At 46.7% G+C, this 18,021-nt stretch overlaps 1 protein-coding gene across 1 annotated transcript in view; it reads right to left on the bottom strand.

The window, feature by feature from the left end:
- Positions 1–18,021, bottom strand: part of KIF26B (kinesin family member 26B) — a 441,533-nt gene that overhangs the window by 247,127 nt on the left and 176,385 nt on the right. The gene's annotated exons all lie outside the window — the stretch shown is intronic.

Raw genomic sequence — 18,021 nt, 5'->3', positions numbered from 1 at the left:
CCACATGTTTGCCTTAATTTAAGATGACACGATATTATGTATAACATGTTATGTTAGGTTTGTTATATGTTGTGTATAAACTAAAATTGAAATGTCAATGAGGTGGTCACAGAAGATGGTTAAGAACTTGCATTTACTTTTACCATTTTGGTTACTCATTATTATGTCAATTAATTCCATAATGATGTAAATTTTTGCTGATGGTATGTTGGAGCTTTTAATTGACTGGGATGATACTCTGCTGGCTCTGTCTTCAGACCAGAGAGGGTATACCTAAGAAGCCGTTGAACTTGACTGGACAATAAGATGCTGGACTCTATGTTTGGTATATGCTTGCAATGGGGGAATCTCAACTGAATTTGAACTGTGGTTATGCAACAAGGTGGAGGAATCCACCATGGTGGGAGGGTTTGGGGAGGGGTGGGGAGAAACCAAGTACCTATGAAATTGTGTTACATAATACAATGTAATTAATGAATTAAAAATAATAAATAAATTTAAAAAATAAATAAATGATAGGATTAACTGGTGTTCCTTGTGGGTGCTTTTATTTTCTTTTCCTACCCATTCTCAGAGATGCAAATAAACCGTGACAGAATCCAACTGATAGGGGCTAGAGGGGGAAAGTCTAAATAATTTAAAATCCAGATAAAGTTTGGTCCCAAAAGCATGAAGAGCTGATTTTGTACTGTACATTACATTTTAAAAGAAGAAAGCAGGGGCCGAAGTGCAATGACTCAACTAGCTAATCCTCTGCCTCCAAGTGTAGCATCCCATATGGGCACCAGTTCGTGTCCCGGCTGCTCCACTTCTGAGCCATCTCCCCATTATGGGCTGCACCTGTGTGAGAGACCCAGAAGAGGCTCCTGGCTCCTGGCATCAGATCTGCTAGGCTCTGGCTGTTGTGGCCATTTAGGAAGTGAACCAGCAGATGGAAGATTTTTCTGTCTCTCCCTCTCTCTATAAATCTACTTTCCAATAATTAAATCTTCAAAAGAAAAAAAAAAGGAGGAAGAGGAAGCGAAAGCAGATGTGCACAGCAGTGGCAACCATGGCCTGTCACCAGACTTGGCAAAGCCAGCTCCTCAGGCCCACGTTCACCGTTTACAAAAAACTTACATCATCACTAACCTGTACAAGTGGCAACCGACACTCTTCCTAATTCCAACAAGCCATCACATAAACGCACAATAAAACGTCTGTGCAATTCCTTCGTGCCGACAGTAAGATGGTATCTATTTATATTCATTTTTGTCACAGTTTCCTCAGCTTTTAAATCAGAATCATCAGCCACAGATCTCATTGGGGTATTTTTTTTTAAAGACCTACGCATTTTCATTATAAAGTCAGATATACAGAGAGGAGAGACAGAGAGGAAGATCCTCCATCCGATGATTCACTCCCCAAGTGAGCGCAATGGCTGGTGCTGCACCGATCCCAAGCCGGGAATCGGGAACCTCTTCCGGGTCTCCCACATGGATGCAGGGTCCCAAAGTCTTGGGCTGTCCTGGACTGCTTTCCCAGGCCACAGGCAGGGAGCTGGATGGGAAGTGGAGCTGCCAGGATTAGAACCGGTGCCCACATGGGATCCCGGGGCGTTCAAGGCGAGGACCCCAGCCGCTAGACCACGCCGCTGGGCCCTCATTGGGCTATTAAGGAAGCTTAGTTGGATGAAGCCACACAAAGCATTCAGCACTGTGCCTAGCATATAATAAGCACTCAAATGTTACCTGTAATAATTTTTAAAAAGATTTTTTACTGATTTCAGGAGCAGAGGGACAGAGAGACAAAGCCTCCAGCCACTGCTTCACTTTCCAGCAGCCCGTGCTGGCAGGGCCAGCCTGGACCCAGGAGCTAGGAAAACCACGCAGGAGGCCCCATCAGTGGAACAGACCCAACCACTTAAGCCATTGCCTGCTGCCACGCAGGGTGTGAATTATCAGGAAGTCTGAACCGGGAATGGAGCTGGGATGTAAACCCAGGCACCCCAACACAAGATGTGGGTGTCGCAAGACACATCTTAACCATCAAACCAAATGTTGGATACCATACAGTTACTAAGTGTATCACTGAAACTAACTCATGATAGGCTGGCACAGCAGGCCTGAGTGGGATTTCAGTGTTCTCTCTGCAGTAGTGGCACAAGTGGGGACAAAATGTAGACTGCAGTGCTGTCCCCGTTCTATGTCCTCAGACTTCCCAAAAGAAAGGCTTCCTTCAACACCAGCAGCACTTTCTGCGGGTCTCAGCAAGGCAGACCAAACCACACGCTGATCCCCCATGCGGAGGCAGCCCTCAGCAGAGAGCAGGGCAGCCCGCACTCCAGACCAGCGACACTTCTCAGCCACACCTGCCCTTGTCCTCTTCCAGAGGCATCCGGGTCGACCACTTACCCTCTCCACTATCTGCACAGGAGCTTTTAGCTCTCTGCTACCAGTGCCTCTCCCCTCCTAAGGAACCAGACAGAGAGGCTGCCGTCGTTTCTAGACGGGCCAGCTGCATGGGCTATGGATAGAGCGCTAGTTCTTCCAGACAGCGTGTATACAGAGAACAGGCCAACTAGCCTAACTGCAGATTAATCCCTACGCTCCATCAAAAGGGTTAATGAGATTTAAAACACTGTTGTCTTCCACAAAAACTCCAATACACAATCTCGGAGACCTTGGAAGCGGGCTCAGCTGTAGAGTAGGGCCTGCCAAAAGGTCATGTTCAGGATGCTAATGATGAGATCATTGCTAAAAACGGAGCTCTGTCATGTTCAGAGGTGAGAGACACCTCCGTCTGCCAAATTCATCAGGGCCACCATGACGTGTCCAAGGCACGTTCGCTGTTCGAGGATGTCAGCCTCATTGCTGAGTGTGACGTTCACAAGCTGGAAGGCAGAGCGCCACCCTGGGCAGGGGTGTGAACCCAGCTTCTCAGGGTAGGGCTTTGCTTGCTTCTCCCGTCTGTCTGTCTGTTTCTCTCTGTCTCTCTTGTGTGTCTGTCTGTGTCTCTCTCTCTCTCTCTCTCTCTCTCACACACACACACACACACACACACAATTTAACAGAACTAAAAATAAATCTTTGTTCGAGTAACAAACTTCCATCCTCACCAGAATCTCAGAATAGAAATAACTATCCAAGGTGTAGAAGAAGAAGTAAAGCTCTGAGTGGTCACCTAGGCAACCAAGTATGACTTAGCTTTCCCAGTTTGCCAAGAAGCAATTGGAAAGATGCTCAACACGGCTAATCACTTGGGAACGTACATCAAAAGCACATGGAGAGACCACCTCACACCTATTAACCCAGATAGCATCCAAAATAGAGAGACATGCTGGAAAGGAGGCAGAGAAATGGGAATCACATGCCCATATGATGGGAGCATAAAATGCAAAACATTATGGAAATGTATCCATAAAACATGTTGGAAAACCTACACAAAAGAGTACAGTAGCTCAACACACAACAGACAGAACCAATGTGTGATCCCACAACGCCACTTCCAGTAGACATCTGAGATAATTAACAGCAAGATCCCCAGGAAACACCTGTGCTCCTAGGTGGCATCACTCACAAGAGCCAAATGGTGGGAACAACACAAGCTTCTAGCAAAGAATGGGTAGGTAGGTAAGCTGTCTACACAGAAATCATGGACTATCACTCCGCCTTTAAAAAGAAAATGAATGGTGACAGGCTGCTGTGTAAGCAAACCCCAGGACACTGAGCTAAATGCATAAACTCATCACTGAAGGGCAGCTACTGTGTGGTCCCACTGATGACAGCTACCGAAGGAGGCTGAACTCACAGGACAGAATGGCGGCTTCCAGGTCTGGAGGGAGTGGGGAACGAGACTGAGTGCTTTCAAGGGGACAGAGTTGCCCTCTGAGAAGGTCACAGGGTTTCCGCAGATGCTGGCAGTGCTCAATGCACAACAAGGGCATGTATGCCATTGCACACGCACGTAAACGAGCTTAGACGCTGCACTCAGAGCCCAAGTATTCCACACAGCTAAAAAGCACTAACAACGCTTGCTCAGGGAGAGGGCAGGAGAGCTGGAAGTCACGTCCATGTCCCTGTGCTCCTCCCACTGCGCCCAAACCGAGCCCCGTCTCTGGCAGCAAGTATGTATGCTGGGACACTGCATTGAGCTGTGCAACAAAGACAACAGGTTAATAAGGGCATGTCTCTGTTTCCTTGTCACTCATTTAGAAGAAATTACAATAATCTAAGATGAGACTGGAAGGATTAAGCCTGTTATGGTCCTGTTAAGCAGACCAAAGTGAGTCTCACTAGATGGCAGCATTGCTTACACAGCTTCTTTTTCCTTTTTTTCTTTTTTTCCACCACCCCCTACCCTATTTTTTTTCCCCCTTAATTCATTTATCTCAGAGGCAGAGGAATAGAGTGAGAGAGACAAAATAAGATATTCTACCTGCTGGCCCACTCCCCCAATGGTCACAACAGCCAAGAACTTCAGGCCAGCTGAAGTGAGCAGCCAGGAACTCCATCCTGGTCTCCCACAAGGTTGCACAGGAGCTCATGTACCTGGGCCACGTGCTGCTGCTTTCCCAGGCAGCCTAGCAGGGAGCTGGATGGGAAGCGGGCAGCAGGGACTGGAAGCAGTGTTCTAAGGTGAACTGCTAGGTTAAGCAGCTGCACCACAAGGCCCACCCACCCTCTCCACCATCTTACGTTCACCTGGAGTGCTGTCCATCCTGCCTCTCTATCTGGCAGCAAGCCCCTATCACAGGGCTTTAGTTCTATCCTCTGTGCAGAGTAATGCACCAGGAGCCTGACTTGGGAACCCTGGTGACATGCAAGGACTCCCCTCCCCAGCAAAGAAATTGTGCCTGTGGCATGCATTGTAGGTAGCTCTCTCCAGGAAGACTATACATGCGGCCTTCAAGAAGTCCACAGATATATGTCTTACCAAGAAAACCGTGTGTGAATTTTCAAATATTTTTGCACCAATATAAAATTACCATTTTTTTAAAAGATTTTTTTCATTGGACAGTCAGTTATACAGAGAGGAGGAGACAAAGATGAAGATTTTCCATCCACTGATTCACTCCGCAACAGCTGCAGCTGAGCCAGGAACCAGGAGCCTCTTCTGGGTCTCCATGTAGGTGTAAGGTCCCAAAGCTTTGGGCCATCCTCGACTGCTTTCCCAGGCCAAAAGCAGGGAGCTGGATGGGAAGTGGGGTTGCCAGGATTAGAACTGGAGCCCATATGGGATCCTGGGCCCATATGGGATCTGGGTGTATATGAGGTGAGGACTTTAGCCACTAGGCTATCACACTGGGCCCTGTAAAATTATCTTTTAACTGCAATCTTCCCATGAGCTTTTTGAACAAATAGAAGAACTGTCCTCTGTTGCTTTGAGAGAATGTTGGGGGACAGGGACATGACCACAGACATCTGACATTTCCTAGATTAGCTAAGCCATGTGACACATCTGGGCCTTGGGCTTGCTCAAGTGTAGTTCACTAAGGCAGCCTTCCCTCTTAGAGCTCTGTTTGCCTTAAAGCAGCCCCTGGGAATGAGGCTTTGAAAGGCAATGTTGGGTCCTGCGGCGTAGCCTAGCGGCTAAAGTCCTCGCCTTGAACATGCCCCGGGATCCCATATGGGCGCCGGTTCTAATCCCGGCAGCTCCACTTCCCTGCCAGCTCCCTGCTTGTGGCCTGGGAAAGCAGTCAAGGATGGCCCAAAGCCTTGGGACCCTGCACCCGTGGGAGACCAGCAGGAGGTTCCTGGCTCCTGGCTTCAGAGTAGCGCAGCTCCGGCCATTGTGGTCACTTGGGGAGTGAATCATCGGATGGAAGATCTTCCTCTCTGTCTCTCCTCCTCTCTGTATATCTGACTTTGCAATAAAAATAAATAAATCTTTAAAAGAAAAAAAAAGGCAATGTCAGTGGGAGAACTAACCTTACCCAAGAAGGAAACCTGTGGCCCTGCTAAGACGACCAGCCTGGCTCAGGTTAGTCAAGTAGTAAGACCCAGGCCATCAGAACTGCAGGGATATGTTAACCCTTCCTGAGCAATGGTACAGGCGTAAACCTGCAGAATCCGAAAAATAAAAAATGGTGACCAATTAGCTTCCTAAGCACCTAAAATGACTTCCTGAGAGTGGCTGGGACACAGGAAACATATGACTCATTAACCAATCCTTACTAACGCCCCTGTAAGATTGAGGCATGTTAATTTGTCATGCTAAGGACTATTAGCATGGTAAAATCTCATTTTGTGATTAATTTGGTGTGTGTATCTAAGGTAGTGTATGAGGAGTCAGATGGGAGAATAAGCAACCAGGGCTTTTCTGTTCCCCGAGTTATTTTTTAAATATTAAATTGTATTTTCTCCTCCTGGTCTCAATTTCTTCAGAAGACATCCTCCTTTCTCAAATACTTCAGAGCAGAATTAACACATCAACTCACCATCTAGACTTGACCCACCTAATCCCATCTGCGAGCCATTGTCAAGGAGACAGTGCCTGAATGATCAGTTTATCATTAGAAAGGGAATGAGCAAGTTAACCAATCACACCTTTCTGAGGATTTTTGTCTCACAGCCAGGTGCTATGGAGAACAATTTTTTTCCCTTTGTCTTTGCAGAAATTCCTTTGAAATGGGGTTTAAAAGGCACTAGACCACCAGTCTTTCCTACCTTGAAGGCCTCTCCTGCCATCATCCATAAACCTTTTGGTAACACACCACTTTATTCACAAATGGTGAAATGAGATAATTTCTACTTAAATTACGACATTCTCATGTCAGATGTGGCATACACATGGAAAGCTGACTTCTGGTCATATGTAAAGAGGAGGCTAAGGTTTTACTTCGAGCGCATAACCAGCCCATCTGACATGATCTCAGTGCCAAGCCTCTCTTGCTTGACACTTGGAGAAAATACCAATGTGTATTCAGACTTTCTAAATAAGCTGTTTGCTTTGTCATTAAAGAAAAAATAGTAGGACTCCGCGCAATGGCTCAGTAGATAAAGCCTCACCTTGCAAGCGCCAAGATCCCATATGGGTACCAGTCCTGGCTGCTCCCCTTCCTATCCAGCTTCGTGTTTATGACCTGGGAAAGCAGTAGAGGAGGCCGCAAAGCTTTGGGATCCTGCACCTACACAAAGAACTCAGAAAAAGCTCCAGGCTCCTGGCTTTGAATCAGCTCAGCTCTGGTCATTGAGGTCGCTTGGGGAGTGAATCAGCAGACAGATCTTTCTGTCTCTCCTTCTCTCTATGTTTCTGCCTTTCCAATAAAAATAAATAAATATTTTAATAAATAAAATAAAATAGTAGTCGTGGTCATAGGCCTTCAGTTTAATGGATGGACTTCAGGGTAATGCTCATTTGTTCCTCTTGGGGTCTCGATTGACTGGATTGCCAAATAGATTTGTGATTTGCTATATCTAGTGGGTCTTGTTATCGCCAAGCTTGGCTAATAAAGACTCTTTAATAAACCTTAGATATGTCTGGTGTGATCTCACTTGCAGCCCACAACACTCCTGTGTTTAGAAGACAATAGCCACATAACTACCTCCTCTTACCACCCATTCCACACTTACTGGGGATGGACAAGGAAAATAAGTTGGTCAACGAGGTAGGTGTTTGGTCTACTGGATACAACACTTGTTGGGGCCAGCATTGTGGCAAAGTATCTTATGCCACTATCTGCCAGCATCCCATATAGGCACCAGTCTGAAACCTAGTTATTCCTCTTCCAGTCCAGCCTCCTGTTAATGTGCTTGGGAAAGGGGCTGAAGATGACCCAAGTCCTTAGGCATCTCTACCTATGGGGGAGATCCGGAATAGGCTGTGGGCTCCTGGCTTCAGCTTGGCACAGCCCCACCCATTGCAACCATTTGGGGAGTGAACCAGTGGATGAAAGACCTCTCTCTTAAATATATATATATATTTTTTTCAGACACCCACAAACTATATCAAAGGACCCCAGTTTGATAACCTGTCTGGGTTCCTGACTCCAACTTCCTGCTAATGTTGACCTGGCTGGGGGGAGAGGGGGAGAGTAGAAGAAGGTGCAAGGAGAGTAGGAATGCTGGTTAAAGTAACTGAGTCCCTGTCATTCTGCGGGAAATTAGGATGGCTAAAGTAATTGGATTCCTACCAACTGTCTTAAGAAATACAACTTTAAGGGACACAGCATCTTAACTGCTATTTCTTGTCTCTTTCTGGAGCCTGGAAATGTTTAAAATGAAAAGAAAGGCCCTCCTGCGATCCTAATGGCTAAAGTCCTTGCCTTGCACACACGGGGATGCCAAATGGGCGCCAGTTCTAATCCCGGTGGCTCCTCTTCCCATCCAGCTCCTTGCCTGTGGCCTAGGAAGGTAGTCAAGGACGGCCCAAAGCCTTGGGACCCTGCACATGTGTGGGAGACCTGGAGGAGGTTCCTGGCTCCTGGCTTTGGATCAGCTCAGCTCCTACCGTTGTGGTCACTTGGTGGATGGATTAACAGACAAAAAAACTTCCTGTCTCTCCTTCTCTCTGTATATCTGACTTTCCAATTAAAATAAAATAAATCTTTTTTTAAGAAGTGAAAACAAAAACGCATACTATTCCACAAACTTCACCCAACCTATCACCTTGCTCAGTAGAAAAGGGAGGAGACTTCTCCAAACTGGAGGAATCAGGTCCTCAGCTTGTATTTATCCACCCTCACGTGGTATGCCGACATGCACTTACAGACACGGCTACAAAACCACACACGGCTTAAAATGCATTTTATTAGTCCAAACTTCATTCTTACTGGAATGAAGTTTCCAGGACACAAGAGAATCAGCCATTAACATCCTTAGGTCCCTTCCCACACTTGTGACAACAATGCCAGTTACACTGTTTCTTCAACCTGTCGTGTTTGACTCTGGCAATTCAAGCCAAGGCCTGGTCTCCTCCACAGACATTCTCATTTAACAGGTCCGGGTTTGTGGCTTAAGCACTGGGATTTTCCTTTTTCCTGTTCTTGAAATCTCTTGAGAACTCCCACTTCTCTGCTCCAAGACCTCCAAAGGCTGCCTTCCACTTCCCAAATCAAAGTGCTATCAACCGGCATGTTCTGTTCTAGTCATCCAAGCACCTCACAATGCCATGTCTGCCTTAAGACACCAGATGATGCAAAAACCACTCCTGGGCAGTTTTTACAACCCCCCTCTACCAGAACTAAAGACCCTACAGAGAGGAGCTTCCTCCTCCAGGCTCAGCCAAGCCTCTGCATCCCTCCCACCCCACCAACAGGCGCCCAAGCTCCCACAGCTTTCTGCAGGCTCAGCAGGAGAGTCTTTCCGAATGGTAATTACTAGCTCCCAAGGGAGGGTGGCTGTGGCATGCTTGTTATTATGATTTGACAATAGGGAAATCTGAGACCACTAAGCCAGCAGTGCAGTGTGAGTAACCTCTCATTCTGCCCAGGCACCCAAAGGAAATAAAGCTGGCTTGCTTAGGTACTGGCCCATTCTCTGGACAGTGTGATTTGTCCTGTGAGATGTAAAGCCCGAGTTTCTGGCCATCAAGCATGTTTCTCGGGGACACCTCTATCTGTGTTGCTCACCTGCCCTGCTTCTCTATTGCCAAGCGCTAACTAGGCCTTGCTAGCTTCCTGCTGCTACTGCAAGCAGAAGTAAACTGCCACAAATTACATGATCACCAATATCCTCTTTGAAAGTCTTGGAGGCCTTATGGGACAATCTGGCTGCCCCGCCCTTGGCCAGCTGCAAGACTCTGCCCTCTCTCCTTGGCCTGTGACCCCCTCCCCTTGTTCCCCATTAGCCCTTCTCCTCTCTGACCCCTACTTCAACCTTACAAGGATCCTTGGGATGACACTGCGTTCATTTCACTAATCCCAATTAACCTCCACACCTCAAGACCCTCAAGTCAGTCAAACCTACTAAGCTCTTTATATCACACTCAGCAGATGGTCCACAAGTAAAAGGGCCCGGGACCTGGGCATCTTTGGCAGTGGTTGGGGGGCTATGCTTATCCAGTCCAGCAGACCGAGAACCGGATGAAGAATAGCCTTGAATTTCCGTGATTTGGTATGCCCTTCAGACCACACTCCTACTAAGATTCGTAAGACATGATTTTTGCTTTATAATATCACTATGAATACCATCTCCTGGAGGAATGCTCTGTGACCACATGTACAATTCGTCACCCTGTATTCACATCTTCTCAAAGAATAAAAAGAAATTTCATATCCCCGTGGCCATCAATGAAAAGGAGAACACTAAAGCTTTGTGTTATAAATCTCTGTAATTGGTGCTATTTGTCTAACTGTGATATCTTATGTTACTGTCCTGGCTTGGTAGAAGTTGTAACCGCTGACACCACGGCTGGCCCAGGAAGAGGCCTGGGGTAGGTCACATGGGAGGGGTGCCTGAGCCCTGCTGTGGACATCTGGCTCTCCTGCAAAGTGGTACAGCAGGGGGCACTGGATCATCATCCCCTAGAAAGCAGCTCTACCAGAACAGGTGCTTCCAGCCTCCATGGATCTGCCAGAGCCAAAACTTCTGAGACCTAGCGGAGCTCTAGCAAGGCTTGGAGCCTGCACCTTCCTCACACAGGGCTCTTTGGAAACCCTCCCCTTGGCTTCCTTGGCAAGTTCAAGGCACTACAGAGGCTCTATGAATTAGCAAATATTGAGATATTGCCAGGTTGGTGCTGCCTTTGCACCCTTTCCTGAATGCGAAGGGCCATAATGGCGGTACTCACTGGTGTAATCATTTCTACACATGGAACAGACGCTCCCAATGTGACCTCAGCTGGGCAACACTCCACCATGGTCTGTGACGTGCATTCCAGAGGATGCTTTCTGAGCAAGCAAGCAAGAATGATTTTTTTACCAAGGACATTTTCTTTCAACTCAAGGGGATGCATGTTGAATACCTCCATTGCATTAGGGATCTGCTACGAATGTCTTACTTTCCTCTTACCCTAACGTCATATTTTCTCGGCAAGCCCAACTGCGAGAAATCCTGTGAGATGAAGTTCTCTCATCCACTCTAATGCCCCTGTACAGAGTATGATGTCAAAACATCACCCAGACCTGTTTCATTTTGTCCCCACGGATTTTTTTTTTAGTATTATTAAGACACTTCATTTCCTTTTTCTTTTCTTTAAGTTTTGTTTATTTTTATTGCAAAGTCAGATCTACAAGGAGGAGGAAAGATAGAGGAAGATCTTCCACCTGTTGATTCACACCCCAAGTGGCCACAACGACTGGAGCTGAGTTGATCCTAAGCCAGGAGCCTGGAACCTCTTCCAGGTCTCCCACATGGGTGCCAAGGGTGCCAAGGCTTTGGGCCATCCTGTACTGCCTTCCCAGGCCACAGGCAGGGAGCTGGATGGGAAGTGAGGCCCCCAGAGCCAGAACCGGTACCCATATGGGATCCCGGCGTGTTCAAGGTAAGGACTTTGGCTGCTAGGCTACCACGTTGGGCCCAAGATACTTCATTCTCAAAATTAGCTTTTAGTTATAAATCACTTAAAACCTTGGGACCTGAGAATTCTTGTATTCTGGGATTTTTCCCTCTAAACTCTAGAGCCAGTTATGGGAATTAACTTCTAGGCCTCCGAGATGAGAGCCTTCTCGAATGAACAGCCCATGTGAAGTTTCTAACTTGGGCAGTGAAGGAGAGGCAAACAGGATGGATCCTTGTTGAGTTTTTAACAGAATGAGAGATCAACTAGGAACCCCAGGAAACTCAACAGATCAAACTTCAGAATTTTCATCCTCAGCTTTCTCTGGAAAGTGATGAGCTAAAAGGGACAATACTAGTGTCCCTGTTTCACAGTCTGCAAATTATTTTCACAAATTTCTCTTAGTTGGTGCCTATACTCATCCACTGAGATATGGATCTCACAGATGAGTGCACAGATTCAGAAGTTCAGAAGGGTCTGTGCTATGGCATAGCACATTAAGCCACTGTCTGCCAGATGCAACTAGAGTCGGGCTGCCCTGCTTCTTCTGACCAGGTCCCTGATAATGGCCCAAGGAAGCACTAAGTGATGGCCCAAGTGCTTGGGCTCCTGCACCCATTTGGAAAACCTGGATGACGCTCCTGGTTCCTGGCTTTACTCTGCTTCAACCCAAGCTGTTGAGATGATTTGGGCAGTGAATCAGCAGATGGACGTCCTCTCTCCATTTCTTTTTCAAGTAAATAAATATTAAAAAAAAAAAAAACCTCAGTGCACAGACTTCACTAGGTAGAACTTTGTCTCCAATCTCCCACATAATGCAAAAGCCCAATGGCATCCCCACAAAAGTGGATTTTTTTTATTAAAGATTTATTTATTTTTATTGCAAAGTCAAATACACAGAGAGGAGGAGAGACAGAGAGGAAGAGCTTCCATTGGATGATTCACTCCTCAAGTGACTGCAACAGCCAGTATGGCACCAATCTGAAGCCAGGAGCCAGGAACCTCTTCCAGGTATCCCACACGGGTGCAGGGTCCCAAGGCTTTGGGCCGTCCTCGACTGCTTTCTCAGGCCAAAGCAGGGAGCTGGATGCGAAGTAGAGCTGCCGGGATTAGAACCAATGCCTGTATTGGATCCCAGTGTGTTCCAGGCAAGGACTTTAGCTAGTAGGTCACTGTGCCAGGACCCAAAAGTGGATTTTAACATCAGCCAACTATTCAGTGTGTTACACATACTACTACTGCTGTTAGTAAATCAGATAAAAGCCAATTGCTATTTCAGGAGATAATTAATCTAATCTGACTACAAGGAACTAATACAGACATATAATTTTTTTAAGCTTATTTTGATGTACTTCAAAGGCAGTAACAGAGATCTCGATTTGCTGGTTCATTCTTTGAATGCCCTCAATAGCCCAGACCAGGCTGAAGCATCCGGACCACTCTATCTGCTACTTCCAAGGCATTGTCTTATCAGGAGGCCTAATGAGAAAGCAGAGATGGAACGCCAGCCTGTAGCCTGGGATGTGGGTGTCCCAAGAGCAACACCTGCCCCTGGATGTGCCCTGTGCGTGTGCACAAACTGCACTCACTGTCTGCAAGCTAGCAGAACAAAGTCTGAAAGGGCTTCTGCCTCTTGCCTCCCGTGAGCTTGCTTCGCCAGGATACTTGGTGCGAAATCACCTCTATGCTTTGGTCGGCATTTTTCAGGAAATCGCAGTGCCTCCTAAAGCTCATGTTTTCTCATCCTCCAGATGGATTCATGGTTATCTGTGCTTATAGGCTTCTGCTTTGCCTGGAGCTCCTTAAGCAGCACGAAGGGCATAGCAAGACAGAGAATGAAGGATCCTCCTCCTAAGTCTGTCACACAGTGGGGTGAGACACAGGAGCTGGAGGCCTTTGAGGGACCTTCCCATAACCCCTAAGAAGTCTCATGAAGCTCACTTCTCATTTGCTGAGCTGTGGAAAGGCAGGTGCACCTTCTCACTCACTCCTAGGCCTCCTGTTGGTTCTGTGGGCCTGGGGCAGCACCTCGGTAGGGACACTGTCTCGAGCCTGCTCTGCCAGGAGAAACAGCTTTGGCACTGAACCAGAGAACCTGCACTCAGTGGGAGTGTGGGGCGAGCAGAAAAAATGAGGTCAGCTTTCAGGGCGATCAACCATCTCTGACGAGCTGGCTGGACCGTGAGCTGCTGAGTATTTACTGCGGGGAGATGTCTACCATGGGAGACGCTCAGTCTGGCCAGGCCCAGAGCCCCCACCGCAGGGCACCAGTGTTGTGATAACAGGCACAATACAGGGGACACGGATTCAAAGCCGGGCACCAAATCTCTTTATCCCAGAGAGATTTCCTGTGGTTCCTTTATGACTCTGAGGAAATGCATCCACTGGTCTGGCCTGAGGCTAGAAATAAATAATTTCATTAATCCAGGACACTGTCAAGTGGTCAGTCAGTGTGAATTAACCTTCAATCTGGCTTGAGGTCACATCAACCCAGCCCTGTCCAGTGGGCTTGCTATCAATCCCACTGGGCAGCTGGAGCTTTGCCCTCCCCTGCCTCTACCCATGGGGACCACAGAATGGGAAGCTGTTGCCAACCCCAGGCAGCTGAAGGCACCAGTTCCAAGTTCATGAACACTAAAGCAGCAACTAGCGAACCCAGGGTCCTGAAAGGTGAACTATCACTTTTTGGGGCAGACATTTTGCACAAAGTGCCTGGGTTCAAGTCCCAGCTCAGCTTCTAATTCCAGCTTCCTGCTAATGTGCACGCTGGGAGGCAGTGGATGATGGCTCCAGCACTGAGCCCCTACATTCTAGGCTTCTGGCCTTAGTCTGGCTTAGTCCTGGCTGTTGGGGAAATGTGGGGAGTGAATCTGTAGATAGGAAGTCATTCTTCCTGTTTGTATCTTCCTCTGCCTACCAGGCAATTTTTTTTAGATGTGAGTTGTCTGTATAACATAAATACAAGGCTTGCACAACCTGGGATGTGTTGCAAATATAACTTGAGTTGAAGAATGTCTACCTGTACATTTAATTGACAACAGCAAAAACCTAAACCCTAATTACAGACGTCAGATTCTGCCAATTAGGATAAAGTTGATTAGATTCATGTAATGGGACATCATGGTACCATGAAAAATAATACTTTAAAAAAACATACTGGAATGAGGATGTAACTAATACTGCAAGTAAAAACCAGACCACTGAATTGAAGTTCATCCTAGTTACATGAACTGTGACTATAGATGGGGCTGGTGTTGTGTCCTCACAGTTTGAGCCACAGTTTGCAATGCCAGCTTCCCAAACGGGTGCCAGCCAGTTTGAGATCCATCCACCTGCTCCACTTCTGATTTAGCTCCCTAGTTATGTGCCAGGGAAAGCAGCAGGAGATGGCCCAAGTGCTTGGACCGCTATACCCACATGGGAGATCTGGAAGAAGTTCCCGGCACCTGGCTTCAATCTGGCCCAGCCCTGGCCGCTGCAACCGTTTGGGGAATGAATCAGCATTCCTCATCCTCAGCCTCTTTCTGTGTAGCTCTGACTTCCAAAAAAATAAAATGTATTAAAATGATGAAATTTATTTTTAAAAAACTGCAAATGCAGATAAGACCAGAAACACTGAACTCACTACCTACTTTCTAATGAGCCTCTGAAGTTAGATTTTAGCTTGTAAATCTCTAACAATATTCAGTTTATTTACAGATAAATATGAATTTTTAAATAATATGCAAGCAAGTATATTTTTCAAATACAAACCAAAAACTCCCTATCATTCCACAGTAAAGAGTAGTTCTAACCCATTCCTTCCCTGGATGAATATTTCCAAAATTAGGCTGTGAAGCCCCCGTAACACACCACTGACTGCTTGTACATTCAAAACACAGCCCAGCAAATTCCATCCCAAAGTCAAGAGCAGACAGCTCCCTGCAGGTGAACAGAGCAGCCTTTGTCTGTGGTGCTCCTCGTCTGAAAAGCAGCCATATCTGGTAGACTCAAGAAGGAGGCTGTGCCACAGCAAGCTTGGAAAGTCAGAAGCAGCTATGACAGGGACACCTGTGCCCAGGGCTGAGCGAAGGCTGGCGTGTCCTTGGCTGTGTGCCCAAAGGTCATTCAACTTCTCTGTACCTCACGTTCTCTACCTATCAACTGAAGATCTAACATCTGACCTTCCTACCTCACAGGCTATTGTGAAGGCAAAGAAAATGACATGTGCACTATTATCTTAGAAACTATAAAGCATTCAGTAAATGAAAAATTAGGCAATCCAAGGATGCTGACTTAAGATATTCAATGCTGGGCCCAGCATGGTAGCCCAGAAACTAACGTCCTCGCCTTGAACGCGCCAGGATCCCATATGGTCACCAGTTCTAATCCCGGCAGCTCCACTTCCCATCAAGCTCCCTGCTTGTCGCCTGGGAAAACAGTTAAAGACAGGCCAAAGTCTTCAGTTCCTGCACCCAGGTGGGAGGCCCGAAGGAGGCTCCTGGCTCCTGGCTTTGGATAGGTGCAGCTCTGGCCTTTATGGCCACTTGGGGAGTGAATCATCAGACGAAGATCTTGCTCTCTGTCTCTCCTCTCTGTATATCTGAATTTGCAATAAAAAATAAAGTAAATCTTAAAAAAAAAGTTATTCAATGCTTCCTACTGTCTTTGGAGACGTCAAGAGACACAATCTGTATTCCCTTGTAGATACTCTAGAAAACTCGCTAGGAATGCTACTATGTCCCGGTATGCTCACTCCACATTTTACAAGAAAAACAGCAACAAAAATGACTGTGCTCAACACAACACATTTTCTTCTCTACCATGTGCTTGGGCAGATTGGCCCTCTGAGGTGGGGTGCTGGGGCTAGATGGAATTCTTGCCCCTAGAATATGGGTGGAAGCTAAGGATGCCCCTTCTTGGCCAGGCTGGGAGATCTCTCAGTTCCCTCACTTCCTCAGTGGTTACAAAAGATCTCAGAGAGGACTCCATGGTCCTCCCATCGCACATACACTTGTGGAGGAGAAAATCTGAGCTGCTGCATTCCATCAGGTGTTCGCACGGCTGGATTTGGGAATCCCTAAAGTCCTGGAAAAGGCATACTTGTCCCAGGAGGAAGTGAACAGGTGAGTCTGAGCGGACTGGGTGGGAAGTTCTGGCCGTGACTTTGGATGGGCACCATCCAATCAGCCAGGAGCCCAGGAAACAGGGACACTTCAAATAGCTCATGGAGGGCCCAGCTTGATGGCTCAATGGCTAAATCCTCACCTTGTATGTACCAGCCCCCACATAGGTGCCAATTCTAATCCTAGCTGCTCCACTTACCATCCAGCTCCCTGCTTATGGCCCAAAGCATTGGGACCCTGCACCCATGTAGGAGATGTGGGAGAAGCTCCTGGATCCTGACTTTAGATCAGCTCAGCTCTGACTATTGCATTCATTTGGGGAATGAACCAATGGATGGAAGATCTTTCTCTCTGTCTCTCCTTGTCTCTGTAAATCTGATGTCTTTCCAATATAAATAAATAAATAAATAAATAAATAAATAAATAAATAAATAACTGATGGAAGATGGAATTGAAAGGTAAGTTCACTTTAGTGCAAAAATCTGAAGCCCTGTGTTGGTTTTTCAGAATATATGCTTTCCCATGGACTTGGTGAGAACCAAATGGCTTTCAGCATTTGTGCCAGAATGGACTCACTTTTGCTGGGACATGCTTGTCCCTGCCTGGGACAGTGGATTTCCAGACTTGCTGGACTTACACCAGGCATGCAGGCTTTCAGCTTCAGACATGAGCCATACCCTCAGCTTCGCTGCTGCTGCTGAGGCCCTTGGATGCCAGCTGAGCCACACTCCCAGCATCCCAGGGCTCCTGCTTGCAGACAACCTGCTACAGGACCCTTCAGCTGCTACAACAATGCAAACCAATTCACCTAAAAAAATACCTTCTCCTATACAAGGGGAGTTCAGAAGGTCTGGTGAAAATATGTATTATTTAAGAAAGAAAGAAGAAAAGAGGTGGGTAGAGTTGTGGCATATCACGTTAAGATTTCACTTGCAATTCTGGCATCCCATATGGGCTTTAATCCACACCCTGGCTGTTCATGCAACTCCTTGCTAATGTGCCTGGGAAAGAAGTGCAAGATGGTCCAAGTGCTTGGACCTCTGCTCCCATGTGGGAGACCTGGGAGAAGCTCCTGGATACATTGCAACTATTTGGGGAGCCTATCAGCAGACAGATGATCTTCTACCCTCACTCTCTTTCTCTCTGTAACTCTGCCTTTCAAATAAATGGGATAACAACAATAGTAATAATAATAACAAATTCTAAAAATGCATGAACTTCAAAATTTTCGCATTAGACTTAAACTGTAATTCCACTTTTCCTGTAAACTTTCCTAAACACCTGCATCTTTATTTATGACTCTGGTTCTCTATCATACCCTGAAAAATATGATAGCAGGCCAGCCACCAAACACCTGTTCTAGGACACAGAGAAATAGCCAAGAGTCTAAGAATGATTTTTTTTTTTTTTAACACAGGTATCCTCCCTGGCTCATCATCCCACCATCATAGCCTCTCTCCATCCCAGTGACAATCAGCTTCCCACCAGACTGCTGGTC

The sequence above is a fragment of the Ochotona princeps genome, chromosome 10 (assembly GCF_030435755.1).
Source record: "Ochotona princeps isolate mOchPri1 chromosome 10, mOchPri1.hap1, whole genome shotgun sequence".
Taxonomy (NCBI): Eukaryota; Metazoa; Chordata; class Mammalia; order Lagomorpha; family Ochotonidae; genus Ochotona; species Ochotona princeps.
The sequence above is the reverse complement of the archived record's forward strand: the minus strand, read 5'-3'. Positions and strand labels throughout refer to the sequence as shown.